The 15,742-nt window shown below is 45.2% G+C and overlaps 1 protein-coding gene across 4 annotated transcripts in view; it reads left to right on the top strand.

Annotated features, from left to right (window-relative positions):
• The first annotated feature begins 312 nt into the window (after positions 1-312).
• KMT2E (lysine methyltransferase 2E (inactive)) overlaps positions 313-15,742 on the top strand; it is a 2,077,373-nt gene continuing 2,061,943 nt past the window's right edge. For all 4 annotated transcript variants that reach the window (XM_085654164.1, XM_085654162.1, XM_085654163.1 and 1 more), the window contains exon 1: positions 313-571. The gene's annotated coding sequence lies outside the window, so the exon portion shown is untranslated. The remainder of the gene's footprint in view (positions 572-15,742) is intronic.

Genomic DNA, 15,742 nt, shown 5'->3' with positions numbered 1-15,742 from the left:
GGGCACATTCGAACAGCAGCCCGGGCACCTACCAACGCCGTAGGCCTCCTTACCCCGGACCAGGAACATCGTCACCCCAGTCCAGACATCAGAACACGAATGGAACATAGACCCCCCAGGAAGTCGCTATCCGCGCTGAGGTCCTACTGGCAGGCACACGGACATAACGCATGTGTCTCGAGGGCAGCCCCCTTGCCCACGCGCTAAGCTATCGGAGCCTCACGTAACATGGCAGCTGCAGAGCTGGCGAACCCCGCTCCCCCGCCCCTGCGGGGTGGGCGGGGAGACCCTGTCGCTGGACGCCATTTTGCCAGAGAGGCAGTGACATCGGAACAGCGGAGTGCGGCTGCCCGGGAGGCGCGTTTGTACACACGGTGAAAGCGCCGCACACAGGCACAGCACCACCCGGCAGGACACGGAAAGGAACAGGACTCAGCCCGCAGCGCCGGACCGTGGATGTCTGCTTGTCAACGGCGTCTACCTTTGACTGCACGGGGTCTCTGCAGTGGAACAGCTGCATTGTTTTGGTGCCTGGTCTCGAAGTCCCGCAATTAAGCTTAGGACCTCAAAGGTATGTGCCCACTACCCTAGAGCACCTTTACACCTCGGCTTCTTCTCTCGTCCGTTATCCTACGCCGCTGTCTGCCAGGCGACAGTATTGTGTGTTTCTCTTGGGTAATAGGGAAGCAAAACACCCACGTAGAATGCCCTGTACACTACTCGCCGATGTCCCTTCAGTCCCAAGGGAAGAAGAGTTATTTCAACCTCCCACACCCGTCAGGTGTGTGGTGACAGAGTAGAGCGCCTGTAAGGGCTGCAGCCAAGGAAGGGGGTGTGACCGCCGTGTGTATACACAAACCGCTTGAGCCCACTGCCTTCTCGTAGTACAACTGCGCACCCCGCCTCCTGGCACATCACAAGCATTCCGTTCCACCGCCCTCTTTCCCTTGGCACCCCAGACCACCCTGTGCACCCTCCCCCGTTACCTCACACTACCGCAACCGTCTCATAGCACCTCACAAGTGCGCCACAGCCCGCCTTCTCATACCTCGGCGAAGCCCCCCTTCCATCCTCCAGACCTGCCGCCTTCTTCTGGTACCTCGCACAACCCCATCATGTCCTGACATACTACAGCATACTGCCCCCGCTTTCTGACAGTACAACAATACACAGTCCTACTCCTGGCAGCTCACACAATCGCTATACTACCACCTCATCCTGGCAAATCACACGACACCATCTGTCCTCGGTGAAGCCAACACCGATAACCACGCACTCTGCTTCGTCCTTGTACTCCATAAACACCCCCTTCGCCACCTTATTATACCGTATTCGACACCCACTCCCGCAGCATCTCCGGTCACTATTTTGCCCTCTGCCTCCCATTATAACACTGAACAATGGCCGCCTCCTGGTTCGCATAATCCCCACCACGACTTGTAATCTAATAAATTCCATGGAGCCACTGTCTCCCAATACAACGCCACGCCACCTTTTGACAGCTCACACACCCTGCGCTACCTCGTTCTCCTTACACACCGATACTTCCTTCCATCTAGCACAACAAAACTGTCCACTGATACCTCATTGCACCATATGTTGCTATATTATGTTACGAGGATTTGTATATCGTGCTTCTCACCCGAGGGGTAACCAGGATTTGGCAGCGACGTACGAGAAGGACATCATGCTGATTTGCTCCTGCGGATGCGAGGTATTTGCACATGATGGAATGTGGCTGAGCGCAGTTGCCTGGTGGGTTCGTGGAAGTCTAGTCGGTGGTTGATGTAGACAGGTCCAACGTTGTGTAGGGCTTTGTATGTATAGGTGAGCAGTTTAAATTGGCATCACTTACGGATTAGTAGCCAGTGTGGCTCTCTGAGCTAGGGTGTGATGTTTGTGCTGCGGGGGATGTTGAGGAAGAGTCTGGCGGCATTCTGGGTGATATGCAGTTTTTTTATAAGTTCACTCGTAATGCCAGTGTAGAGTGTGTTGCCATGGTCTAGTCTGCTAGTGATAAGAACCTGCATACCATGCGCCTTGTGTCAGTGGGTAGCCACTGGAATATTTTGTGGATCATACATAGGATGAAAAAGCAGGAAGAGGTGACGGCGTTCACTTGTTTGGTCATTGTGAGCCTGTTATTCAAGATGATGGAGAGGTTTTTGGCGCTGTCAGTGGGAGTGGATCCCAGGTCTGTTGGCCACCAGAAGGAGACCCATGGAGAGCTTTTGTTCCCGAAGATCAAGACTTCAGTTTATCTGCGTTTAGTTATAGGCAGTTCTGTTTAATCCGGTTTGCTAAGTTGGGCATGCAGGTGACGACATTGGTCCTGGTGGTGTGGTAGTTGTCTGTGAGGATGAGATGGGTGTTGGCTGTGTATAAGACAATGTTGATTCTGTAGAAACTTATGACCTGTGAGAGTGGCGCCATGTAGACGTCGAAAATGGTAGGGCTCAGAGTTGGTCATTGAAGGACTCCCCAGAAAAGGTTATTTGGTTCAGAAGTGTAGGGTGGGAGCCTGACTCGCTGGGTCCTGTTGTAGAGAAAAGAGGGCAGCCATCTCAGGGAAGGTCAGTGTACTCTGGAGTTGTGGAGTCTTGTGATGAGTTTGCTGTGGGAGATGGTGTTGAAGGCTGCAAAAAGGTAGAGTAGTATAAATACTATGGCTTACTTTTTGTCCATGATGTCCTCTTTTGCTGCAATGAGAGCAGTTATTGTGCTGTGGTTGCTGCGGAATCCAGACTGCAAGATGTCTAGTAGGTGATGTTGTTCAAGATGGCTAGAGAGTTGTTTGCTTATGGTTTTTACTTGACTTTGAATGGGCAGGACAGGAGTGAGGCAGGTCTGAAGTTCCTGAGCTCTTTTGGGTCTGCTGTGGGTTTCTGTGTGTTTCTAGTTGTCCATGAAGGTTCCACTTTGGATGGAGATTTGTTAATGGTGGTGTGGTGGGAGCAGATCAGAATTCCTCCTAAGTTTTTTTTTTTTTATATGGTGGGGGCAAGGGTTGGGCAGGGCCTCTAAGTGAATTATTCTCATGATTCCAGCTGTGTCTTCTGGGGTGAGGGGTTTTCAGTTTGTGCTCTGGTGCTCCAATTTGGTGGTGGGCAGCTGGATGATGAGTTCTTGCGTCTTGTGTTGGGGGTTGAAGTTGCTGTAGATTTTGAGGATTTTGTTGTGAAAAAAATCAGAGAGGTTGTTGCACAGGTTTTGTGATGGGGCTAGTGGCGGCGGTGGTTTTGAGAACTCTTTGATGATGTTGAAGAGCTTTTTGCAGTTACTAGAGCTGTTTTCCAGTCTGAAACGTAGGTCTGCTTTTTTTTTTTTACACACCTAGTAGAACAACACACCCCGCTGCCACTTCCTTGCACCACACACCCACTATACCAATAACATTATTCTGGCATATCACATAACCAATATCCTGCGACCTAACCGTTGCCTCTAATAGCTCACACATCCTCCAAACTATCTGTCTGGAGCCTTCAAAAACTTAAATACAACCCCCCCCCCCCCTCTCGAAATACTCTATAGCACACTGTCTGTCCCATTATAATGCATATTCCACTGCCTTTTGACACCCAACGTACCCCTTGATACCCCCACATTACTATTTCTTTACGCTCTATGGACCGAACCTTTCTCAGGGCCAATAGAATTCAACAGTTAGATGTTTTACATAAGCATGAATTTGCACCAGAATCAAATATTTGCTGCATACCTGGTAGATTTAACCCAAAAATAAATATTATTTATTGCTTGAGGTTTACCTCTGCATCACACACTTCATAACTTAATTGGTCGTCTTTCAGCTGTTTATTGCTGTATTTCAGCATTCAAAATGGTGGTATTTTTTCCTTCGTGATGTTAACATTTCTGATTGATGGATTACCATAGGGCATTGGAATGTTGCAGGGAGTAAAACCCACACTCCAGTGTAAATCAGATTGGTTAGAAAGGCTGATTTCCCCCTGTCATGACAATGTTTTGTTTGACTATTTGTTCAAATTTATGTTAACTTATAAGGCCTTGTTCTCAGACCAGTAGTTATTTCAAAATGGCACTCGGAAGAATTCCAAACACCGTGTTTGTTTTTCAGATCTGATTCTTTAATATTTTTAAGTGCCTCCTAGCAAGACTTTAACTTAATAGGTTTATGATGCACAAGTGGGAGTGGTCTTAATGAAAAGGGGCTTACAGGTGCCCGTTAATATGAACACAGAGTAACTCCAAACTGAATACGTTTTAAAAGGTATCTGGGATGCACAGCAGGAAAGAACAACTTTTGTTACAAGACGTGATCTTAAGGGCTGTTGTCTGCTTATTATATCATTGTGTATGTGTTCACTCAAACTAACCTTGGGAGGTAAAAAGGACAGTGGCAATACCATGCTATTCCTGTGCTTCAGACAAGACAAAATTGTTAATTGCCTATACATTACATTTTGAATAGGAACTGCTGAACGCATATAATGATCTTTCTTAAGAGACAATTTTTGTAATGTTGAAATTCCATTTGCATCAGCGTGTACTGAAATCTCAAAATCACTGGATAGTAATGCCTTAATGCACAGTATCATTTTGCTTCAATTGCATCTGATGGCTTTATCTGTCATTGTATTTGCCCATTCGTTGCTACATAATTCCAGCATTCCTGATCAACACCACCACCTCCCGTATTGCCTCCTTCTGGCATATCCCTCAGATCTGTCATTTGCTTGATATTTCTGTGTTTCTTGTTGCCTTCCACTGATGTATTCCAATTCCATCAATACAACTGGTTATATTGTGTTATGCTATTTGCATATGTATCCGCTTACCTCATTGTGTTATTTAAATACTATGCCCCTATAGACCATACGTCTATCCAATCTCTATTTAATCCATCACAAGCTCTTCTATGCCATCTCACCTTTTTGATACATGAAAAATGTTTCAGCAGTCCTTTTTCTGCAGACACCCATTGATAACTCACACACTCAACTTTTGTCAGGTTTTTTTGATCTTATAACTAAATTATTGATCACGTATGACGATCCTCACAGTGTACACCTTTTATGAGATGCTGTCACCATCTGAAGGAGAGTTTATTTTACGCTTATCTTGATCATTCCTAATACACAACTATGTTTAGGGCTTTATAGTTTATTATTCATATTTTTATGTGCTGTTTTATTTTGTATTAGTTGCATTAAAACGTACTCATTAATTTACACACACCTGTTTCCCCCATAACCTGCTACTGATACCCCACATTCATCTATACCACCCCCCTCCGTATTATCTATATGTCCATCTTGGGTCCTTTCTCTATATGGCATCTCTCTATACTACCCCCCTCAGATACCTCACATTCTCATCCATACCCTTCCACCTTTGACTGGTATCTGCATGCCCATTAGGAATCCTCCCCTACCGGATTCTTTTCTAGCCTGCATGCCTGTGATACCTTACACGCCTCTCGATATCCTTTATCTTTCACTGGTATCTGATACATGACTCTTCTATCTGATTCTATTTTACCCTGCTTTCCACTGATACCCCAAACACATACACCTCACCATCTTCCACTGGTACCTGGCAGGACTTTCTAGATCAGTCTCTCTGCTTGACACCTCTTTAACCCAACTCCACTGACACTTCTAATGTCCTTTTCTGCTCTATATCTTTCTAGTGGAAACTAACAATATTTTGGGGCCTCTCGATACCTCCCTATCCTGTATTCAAATGATATCTCCCGTATCCCTTAACCCCATTACCTTCCAATAGCGCCCAAATTCCCCTTTTGTCTTGCACATATCTATCATTCACCTTTCTGTTGTCCATCACCTTTCCCTCTGAGTTGATCCATCCGTGCCTTGACAACTCTACATCACTTCACCCGCTGACACCCCTACACTTGTGAATACCCCACCACCCTACACTTGTAACTGCTGTTCCTCAAGTGTCCTGTACAGGACACCTTTCTACCCAGCACCCTTGCAATACTTCATACTTCCTTTTGAGCCCCACATTAATTTATTGGTAATTGAAACACGCTCCTCTAGAGCCCTTCCTATAACAATACAAACACGCACCCCTACGTGCTCTATGTACGATCACTTTTCAATGGTACTATCTGACTCCCCCGGAGGGACTTCCCCTACCTGACACCACTTCTCTCTTCCCTTTGACGCCTCGCAATGCTACTCTTAGCGCCAATGTTTTCTGTTACCTGACTCACATATGAGATCTCTGACAGACTGTAGGAAAGTGACCCTTTTGACATGGTTACCCTCCACGTTTTGCCTGGTATCTGATGCAACTTGACCGAGATTCTCAGGGGTGTGGAATTCCTATAACCCGACGCCCATGACATATTGTTTGGGGTCAAGGACTATACATTTTCATGTTTATTTTGTCCTTGGGACAAGTAGGCCTAATCCCCTGCAGCACAGACTCTTTGGATGCCAGATTACAGTACCACATTATGGATCAGGGAAGGACATTGTCTGCAGTTAAGATAATATTTATTTCCATGTGTTAATGCTGTTTAAACTTGTATTTAGGGCCATTAATACAAGGTCTTTATTGATTAGGGTGATGGAAACGTAAGTTCAGACTGCACTACTGACAGTGGTTCTAGTATAAAAATGTGTACATACTTTTGCAAAGTTCAACAATATGAGGCTGAGGCTATGTATAATGCTTCCAGAATGTTCTCTGATTAGATTCAAATATATGCAAAAGCTTTAAAGCAGGATTGATGATTCTTTGCTGTCAAAATAAAATCTTCATAGAAAATGCAACTGGGGAAAAAAACAGTTTTCTAAACTACTGTGAAATTGTAGGTACCATTACTTTGTAGCATCACTTATGACTATTTTTTGGAAATATCATTATGCATCAACACATTACTAATGGAAAATCAGTGTAACAAGTTTTACAAAACAACAAAATTAATTGGAAACATGAAAATAAATAAGCATTGGCAAAGCCCATAGGTAGGACATTGGTGGTTGGCCTTTTGTTTTGTCAAAGCGTGTCTCGTTTTACATGGTTTTTGTAAAACTTTATTGTTGTGGGAGCTGCCGGTCCCTCATCATTATAACAAACATTGGCAAAAGCAAACATATTTTTGGTCTCAAAAACGTATATTGCCACAGTTGTTCCTGGCACCAAACAAACTACTTTGCTGCTGATATGCTCCTAGTGAAAGAGCAGAATGCTGTCACTCAAGAAAAAAGCCAGCCGCTAGATTGAGATATCATTGTAATAAAAAAAAAATGTCTTGATTGATACCAGACCTAAATAGGGGTCCAATTCAAAGAGCACCTATGGTATATGTTCTTGCATTAGTGCAGATTTACAGCTTTCATTAATTCACAATAGAAGTGGGTCATGAAATCGTACTCCTAGCAAATATTTGTGAACTACATTTTAGCATGAGCAAATATGCATGTGTACTCATGTGAAAATCTGTTAAGCGGTAGCAATTTCACATTACCACCAATTACTTGTATCTCCCAACCCTGGAAGAAGTTTTACTTCTGCCCTTGTCAGGAGTACATTTTCCAGCCTTTCTCTGTCTCGAAATGTATTAGAGACAAGCTGATAAAAACCCATAAAACTTGCAGGTTGGGTTTGCACAGACTCAAAAGGGCATTCCAACCATGGAGAACTATTGCTTACCACTACCTCCAGCCCTTGTATGTAGATCTGAGGACAGGTGACAAAATAAGGGAACTGCTAGTATTTAATCCCTACTATGGTATGAGCTCTGGCATAATCAGAGAGGCTATTAGCAGATCTCTTATAGAATGAGACTGCTGCCATAATTTGCCGTCACACTACATGGCACCAAAGGGACAAGTAGATATTGTTACAGGACAAGTAGATTTATGAATAAGGCTCCTGGTTTTCCGTTTTTACTGATTTTTACAGATAATTACAGACAGAAAACATAGTGTTTCCTGTCTGTATTTATTTTTAAAAGTGGAAAAATGCAGAAAAGTGTGCTTCTTGTAGGTGACTCTCCATTCTGTTTTTCGACAATAGCTGAGCAGATAGACAGCATAGGGAGTTAAAAATAGGTTGAGATTTCCCTAAATGCAGGTGTATGGTAACATATTTACATTATAATGCTCATATTTACCTGAAGGTGCAGTATTTAGCTATATTTGGCTGCTTAATTTGCTAAAACGCGACAGGTAGGAAAGTATGAGTGCATATTTATCAGTTAAATAAATGTGGAAATATGCCATCTTATGACTCCATATATTCGCAAAACACAAAATAAATATGGATAAATACCAATAAGATGGGCAAAATATAAATATGGATAAATACAGACGGAAATGTTAAAAAAATAAATACCATAAAACCGGGAGCCCTATTTATGAAGCACCCTGTCCCATGGACAAGTCAATATTTTATTAAAGTCCACACCGCTGGAGTGTGCTGGGTTCCTGCTAACCAGGTCCCCAGAACCAGTGTTCTTTCCCTAAATTGTACAATTGTTTAACAATTGGCACCCCTTTAGGATCCTTGTAAGACCCTAGTAAGTGGTATCCCTAGTACCTGGGGCCTTGGAGGTAAAGAGGGTCCCTAAGGGCTGCCACACAAATTGTGCCACCTTAAGGCTCCCCCACACCAAGCTCATGCTAACTGCCATTGCAGCCTGCGTGTCTTGGTGTAAAGAAAACCGAAGAGTCGGCATGGCACACACCTCTCTGTGCGCCATACCAGCTAAACACTGAATGTGGTATAGGTAAGTCATCCGTATGGCAGGCCTTACATACAGCCTGAAGGCAGGGTGCACTATACCCATGTGTGGGCACATCTGCTTGAGTGGATGTGTCCCCGTGATATCAAAGTTCACCCTTGGATATTATGAGTGCACAGGGAAGCCATAATGAGTACATGGACTGGACATCCATCATCACATGATGGCTTCACTGTACACCAAGGTGTTTGGTACCAAACACCTCATCTTAATAAACCCGCACTGATGCCAGTGCTGGATTTATTAATAAGTGCACATAGACGGCACCTTAGAGGTGCCCCCTGAAAACATACCGACTGCTAGCGTGTTGACTGACCGTTCTCAATCAGCCAGCCACCATGGACAAGTTTCTTGCCTCCTGAGGTGAGAGCCATCGCTCTCAGTGGCAAGGAACATAGCCTGCTCTGCACAGAGGTTTTCACACCTTGTCCATGCAGGATGGGCATTCCAGGGCAGGAAGCTTCAAAGGCACTGCCACCTTTGATACGTGACCCCGGGCCTCTCCAGATAGTGAAGGTGTCCTGACCCTCCCCAGTCCTCACCCCACTTTTTGGCAGCAAGACAGGCGGGAAAATTAGTTAGATTAGGGGGTGTGCCTTCATCCAGCCAGCTTCATCCCTGCGGCAGACCATCCAATGTGGACCCCACTTTTGAGATTCCTCCATGTTGTTTTTGGAAAGAATTACTCATCTATGGTCAGGGTTATGCCCACTTTTCACAGGACGTGGTCATATAGAGTGTGTAGACACCCTAAGGTAGATAGCTAATTGGCTACTACCTGTCACTCCCCGTAAGCGCCCCATAATTGAGTATTTAGGTGGCACCCCTGAACCCAAGAACTCAGATTTGACGGATCAACAGAAGGATGAGGAGTCACTGCCTGGTGAGAACTGCAGCAGAACTTTGGACCATGGTGCAAAACTGTGCAGTTCAAAGCCCTCTCTCGACAATCAAGTCAGTGACTCATCCTTCGAGCTGGAGAACTACCAAAACCTTGGGTATCCTGTTAACACTGATATTCTCCCTTGGAGTAGACAAGCTACTCCCCAGCAGTCCTCATGCACTGACGAGCAGATTCCAGCCCACGACCTTGCACCTCCCGCCCACCGCCTTGCACCTCCCCGCCTCACGCCACAGATGACCAGAAGGTACGCGTGCTCTGCAAGGTCAGGTCTGTCTCCCCATCGAGTGTGACGACACCAGGACCAACTGGAGCCATGCAGTACCAACCCCCAGGGTACTGGATGCCTTGCACCAAACACCAACAGCGAGAGTCCAGACCGGATTCTCACTGCACCAGGACCAAGCAGCAGTTGAGGGATGCCAGCATCACCGAGATCCACTTTGAGAGTGGCACAGCTGCCTTGTTTTTGCCCCTGACAGCTGTTGTCCCCGACAGCGAGGTGCATCTTTGTGTACCAGTGCAGCCAACTAAAACCACTCTGCTCATGAGCCTCCCGCCCCCGACAAATCGGCTGTACCCCCGTGCTACGAGACCCCTTGCGACCTGAGCCCTCGTTTGGGAGCCCTCTGACTTGCGGGCAAGTCCCCCTGTGCAGCCTCTTTTCAGGTGCCCCACTTCTCTGTAGCACGCCAGCTACCAGTCTCACAAGCAATCTGCTCCTGGTAGGACCCATGCGGTTCCCAGAGAACTTCTCGTAGTACTTTGAACCTTGGCCCACTACTATTACGATTCCAGAGGTGAACCCCTGAAACAGACTGTACCTTCCTTTATGCCACGTTGATTGTTCCTTCCATAGGATTGCATTGAGTGTAAAAGCGGACAGGGTTGAACATTTACTTGCCTGTGCATATTTCTATCAAAAACTGTGCTTACTTTAAAAAGAAGTTCTTGAGTTTGAAATGTATATAAAAAGAAGTGTTCTTTTTCTAAATTGGTCACAGATTTATTTTTTTGAGTGCGTGCCTCATTTATTGCCTCTGTGAGTACAACACATTCTCAGCACTACCCTCTGATAAGCCTAACTGCTTCCCAACTACCACAAAAGAAAGCATCGGCATTATCTACTTTTGTCTCTGTAAACCAGTTGGAGACCCACTGGACTCTCTGGACAGTGTACTTTGTTTTAGTACACTATACAGAGAGCCAGCTTCTTTTACATACATTTCTATCCTATATCCCTTTGATACCACACATCCTCTGTACCATCATATTCTTCTGGTGTCTACCCTTCAGGAACCAAAATGTATCTTCTCCTGATTATACTTTATACTTTGTGTAGGAAATCTACCTTTTCTGCGTGGTCACCCATATTTTTCACCTTTTTACTGGATCCTATATTTTTACTGCCTTTAGAACTATGTGCACTTTACTCCTTTTAAACAGTAGTAAAGTCTATGTTCTCCCCTTTATACATGGTTGAATTGGAATGTTCCTAATCAGCATAGTTAACTTGCCTTCAAGTCCCTGGTATATGGTACAAAGGGCCTGGAAGTTAAATGCCACTAATGGAGTGGTGCACCTATTGGGCCATTCCCTAGTGGCAGTGCAAACATGGCTTCAGGCCTAGCACCATAGTAGTGTTAAAACTGCAATTTGACCTGTCAAAATAAATCCTTTTGACGGGGTCAACACTTCCCGTTTATATATTGAGTGACCCCTATGTAGGCCTTGTTACCAATAAGGCAGAGTGCATAGTATTTAAAACAAGCATTGGCATAGCCAATAGGCCTCGCCTTTGGGACCTTATAAGTGTTTAGCCATGCAACAGTTGTATAACTAAATACTTATAAGGTCCCAAAAGCGAGACCTATTGGCTATGCCAATGCTTGTTACTATATGCTGATGATGTTGTAGTAAGGCATCAGGTGCCAATGGCACTACAGTGGCATACTGCTTACCTGCTTGATGCAGTCGTTACAAACTGATCATAAACACCATAAAAACGAAAACTGTAATGTGTGACAAAAACAAACCTCATTTTGTACAGACAGTATTTGAGATTCCCCAGACGCTGCACTCACTATAGCATGGTGAATATTATTGCCATGACATGGTGCAGATTAGTGCTCTTAGCACTATGCGAGCTTTGAAGAGTTATAATATCGAATATTGGGTTCTCTTATTTAGCCCCTTGCAGAAGACAAATGAGGGTAAAATGAAACTCAAGATGAATGGTGAAAACCAGCACAAGACCTTTCATAATGCTCTGTGGTCGAACTTTGTCCACACTCAAAATGTAATCTGAAATGTCTTCAATAAAAATCTGCCTTTTACTGATGCAAGGGATAAACAAGTCTGTAGCGAGCAAATGCATGGGTGAGCTTCTTATGAGCTTCTCCTCCTTGGCCTCCAGTGTTGCAGCTGGAAAACAATGTTGTTCCAAGAAAGACGAGAAAACAAAAAGTAGCGCTTCACTGTCAAACTCTGTAAAGTGGCGCTAATGTATGAGGCAACGGCCGGGTCAGAGTAGTGTACCTTAAGGGTGTGTCGGAAATGGTTGTAAAGGAAAGGAGAAGCGGTGTTAAAGTACGCTCAAAGTACGTCAAGAAAAAACAAGCAGGAAGTGGGATAAGGGAGGGGGTAGGGGAGAGAGGCACGCAGGCTGGCAAATGGTTAGCACTTTCGCGGCCGCTTTGATGTTCTCAGTGGCCGCGCGGCTCACTGAGAACATCAAAGCGGCCGCAAAATGATCACGCAGGCTGCCAAATGGTGCGCGCGCCCAGCGCACATGCACTGTATTTGGAGGCCTGAAAGCACTAGTATGCACTTCCAAATCCCCCATTTACTAAAGCTCTCGCCAGCGAGGCGAGACCTAAAAAGGACATATAGAAATGTAATGTTAACATGCCTTAACTATGACTAGCACCCAAAAGCTATTTTCATTTTAGAAAGCCCTGCAGGCCCATAGAGAAACACTGGGAATACATATCAAATACTAATACTGTATCTCAAGAATGAGGGCAGCTAGAAAAAGAACAATTTTAACAATGATTAAAAATCCATTTCAGTGGTGGTCTGATTTTTAATAAATGTGTAGGAAAAGTAACTTTTAGAACGTTACCTTTCCCCCCCTGCTTGACGTTTCAGAAGTCTAATTTGCATCGGTTCTCCGGCTTCTTCCATCCAGTGATTAGCCTCCTAAAAGCAAACACAGGAATGACCTGAATTGGCAAAGATGACTCCTCTGAAATCCACAGAAAATGCAGGATGGATGCCATGGACATCCTTTTTGACACTAGTGTCAAATCCTGCTGGAGTACCTAATGCTGCTTGACATGTCTGCTGTGTTCAGATGGTACACTTGGGGTGCATTGGAAGGTAGAATACAGAATGGCAAGACAATTCTTGTGTAGAAGAGTCTGGATGCTGAAGGGTTTTGCTTCTGTCTGATCAGACTCTGGGTGTGTTTTTGGTACAGTACCTGCTCCAAGCTGGATTTTAGTGTTCTACGTGGAAGCGCCATACTACACTCCCCACACACATCTCCAGCCCTCGAGCCCAAGGTCAGTATGGCCAAAGTCTTTCACAAACTTGGATTTGCCCTGACATTACATTTGGGGCCTGTTTACAGGGTTGGTCAGGCCCTGGCAACTCTTAACCCAGTGGTTAGGGAGGGACTAGGAGTCGCCACTAGCTTGTGACAGGCATAAATGTGGCACCTCGAGGCATCCACTTCAGAACACTTTCTTGAAGTGCAAAAGATCAAAAGATGACTGGGCCGGCTGTCGGTGACCCGAGAGATCATCTGTAGGACCGAACCTGCTCCTTCTTGTACCCAGGACAAAGAATTGGACTTTAAGACATAGTTGTCTGACGTGTGTGGATACAGGGAGAAAACTAGCTGCAAAAGCCCTTTTCCTGGAAATGCCAAGCTGACCAGAGTCAGATGGACCAAGCAATTGACCTCTGCCAGACACCCTGTGATTCTTAGTGCCATCCCTGAGATCCTATAGGGCTTTAGAAGTATATTACTGTAGGGGATTGGGACTAAAAAGTCTAAGTCAGAATGTAAACTTTTTGACCAGGACGAACTGGTTGTGTATCAGAGAAGTGCTCCATTGCATTAAGACTCAAATTATGTCTAAGTCCCAGTCTACCACAGCCATTGTCTATCATTAGCACTTTGTGATTTTTGGTGCTAATTCTACTTAAAAATAAAAATCATATCTTTTGTTCCCCATATTTGAGTTTTGTCATGTTGGTGTCATTTTATTGATGGCAATTTACTCTTTTTTTATTTTATTTTTTAATTATTCGGTTTGGGATTTTAATTTATTTTGCGTTTTTACTCTATTACTGTCTTGGTATGGCATGAATACTTTACACATTATACTAAAATTAGCCTATCTGCTCAGTGCACTAGCTACCAGGGGTTTGAGCTCAGGTTAATTGGATGATTCATCCTGATATGGGTTGTGATTATTCCTTGAAGTAGGCAGTCCCCCACCCCAAAAAATCCAATTTCTACACCTTGCATGTCCTCTAGCCCATCGCCCTTCTAATGCCTACCTTTTAGGGCCCTCTGGACTTGATCCTCTACACTGATGCTTCTCCACCCCACCTCCACCTAATACCTTCCTAAGCACTTCTGTACCCAATTGTCTTCTGTCGATATCTGGTGCCCTCTGACACAACCATATTGTGCCTACCGGTGACGCCACACATCCCTCTATATCCCCATCACCCTCCACTCGTATCCAATGCCAGTCTGAAAGCCCCCTCCACATTTTCTACCCCGTCTACCAGTGATACCTCTACACCCGACTTGCTGCTGCTAACTGATGCCTGCCGCTAGGCACCCCTCTCCGACACCTTCTTATTCAGCCTTCCTGTGATACCCCACACACCTTTCATAGCCTGCCCAATTTGACTGATACCAGATTTGTCTTTAAGGCCTTGCAATTGCCGTACACCTCTCGATCCCACCTCTAGCTGTTCCCTCATACTCTATTCACTACTCTGTTGTCTTCCACTAGTGTGCACTCGCTTATCTGTGCTCCCAAAGATTCCTGACATACCTTGCTCGGTCTTCCACTTCCATATCCTCTCTCCATCACCCCCTCCCACCCAGCTATCTAACTTTGGTATCTGACACACATCCTAGGGCTTCCCTCTCCCCAGCACCTCTGTCCTACCGGATACCTCATGTAGCTCAACATCATGTAATTCTGGGCAAATCACTTAATCTTACTGTCCTTAAATTTTTTTTACTGTGGTAGGGTTCTCCGGTAAAGCGATGTAATGCCCTCGGCAGAGTTCGCACTATACAAAACTGCAAAAGGATACTTACTCCTTCACACACCATTACCTTACAGTAGCGCTGGATGACCCTTAGGGGCATGTAGTATCGTGAATACAGACACTGAAGGTTCTTCAAAAGGAAGTTTATTCCATAACCAAAAAGGATGCATACACCTCCTCCACCAAACTCCAGGATCAAACTGCCAGTCTGGAGTTCTCTACACCGAAAGCTAGAAATCTCAAGCATGAGTGAACACTTTCGTATTGAGATTCCATGTTAACCCCTTCCCCGCTCATGACGGAACCGTTCCGTCATGAGCCACGGTTGGCGTGTGCTCATGACGGAACGGTTCCGTCATGACAATCCTGTTGGCGGCCGCTCCGCCTGCGCGGCGCTGTTTCCCCGCCTGTGCGGGGCGACAACGCAAATGGGCGGAGTCATGACGGAACCGTTCCGTCATGAGCACAGCTCAACTGTGGCTCATGACGGAGCGGCTCCGTCATGAGCACAGGCCCACCGCGCTGCCCCCCTGCCCCCCCCAGCGCTGCAGCGGAATGTCCGCAGCAGCGAAGGGGTTAAAGGAAACTTACCATAATACACTACACATCTCCCTTCATTAAAAACAACAAAAACAAGAAAACAACATCTGCACAAACCCTAAATGACCCCCCCCCTTTTTAAACAACAAACAAGCACAACAAAAGCATGGGAGGAAAGAAAAAAAAAACATTACTAACAAAATTTTCTAACAATTTGGGTTTCTTGATTATTA

Source organism: Triturus cristatus, chromosome 4_1 (assembly GCF_964204655.1).
Source record: "Triturus cristatus chromosome 4_1, aTriCri1.1, whole genome shotgun sequence".
In the NCBI taxonomy this organism is placed as follows: Eukaryota; Metazoa; Chordata; class Amphibia; order Caudata; family Salamandridae; genus Triturus; species Triturus cristatus.
Note: the sequence above shows the minus strand (reverse complement) of the source record. Positions and strands in the feature narration are given on the sequence as shown.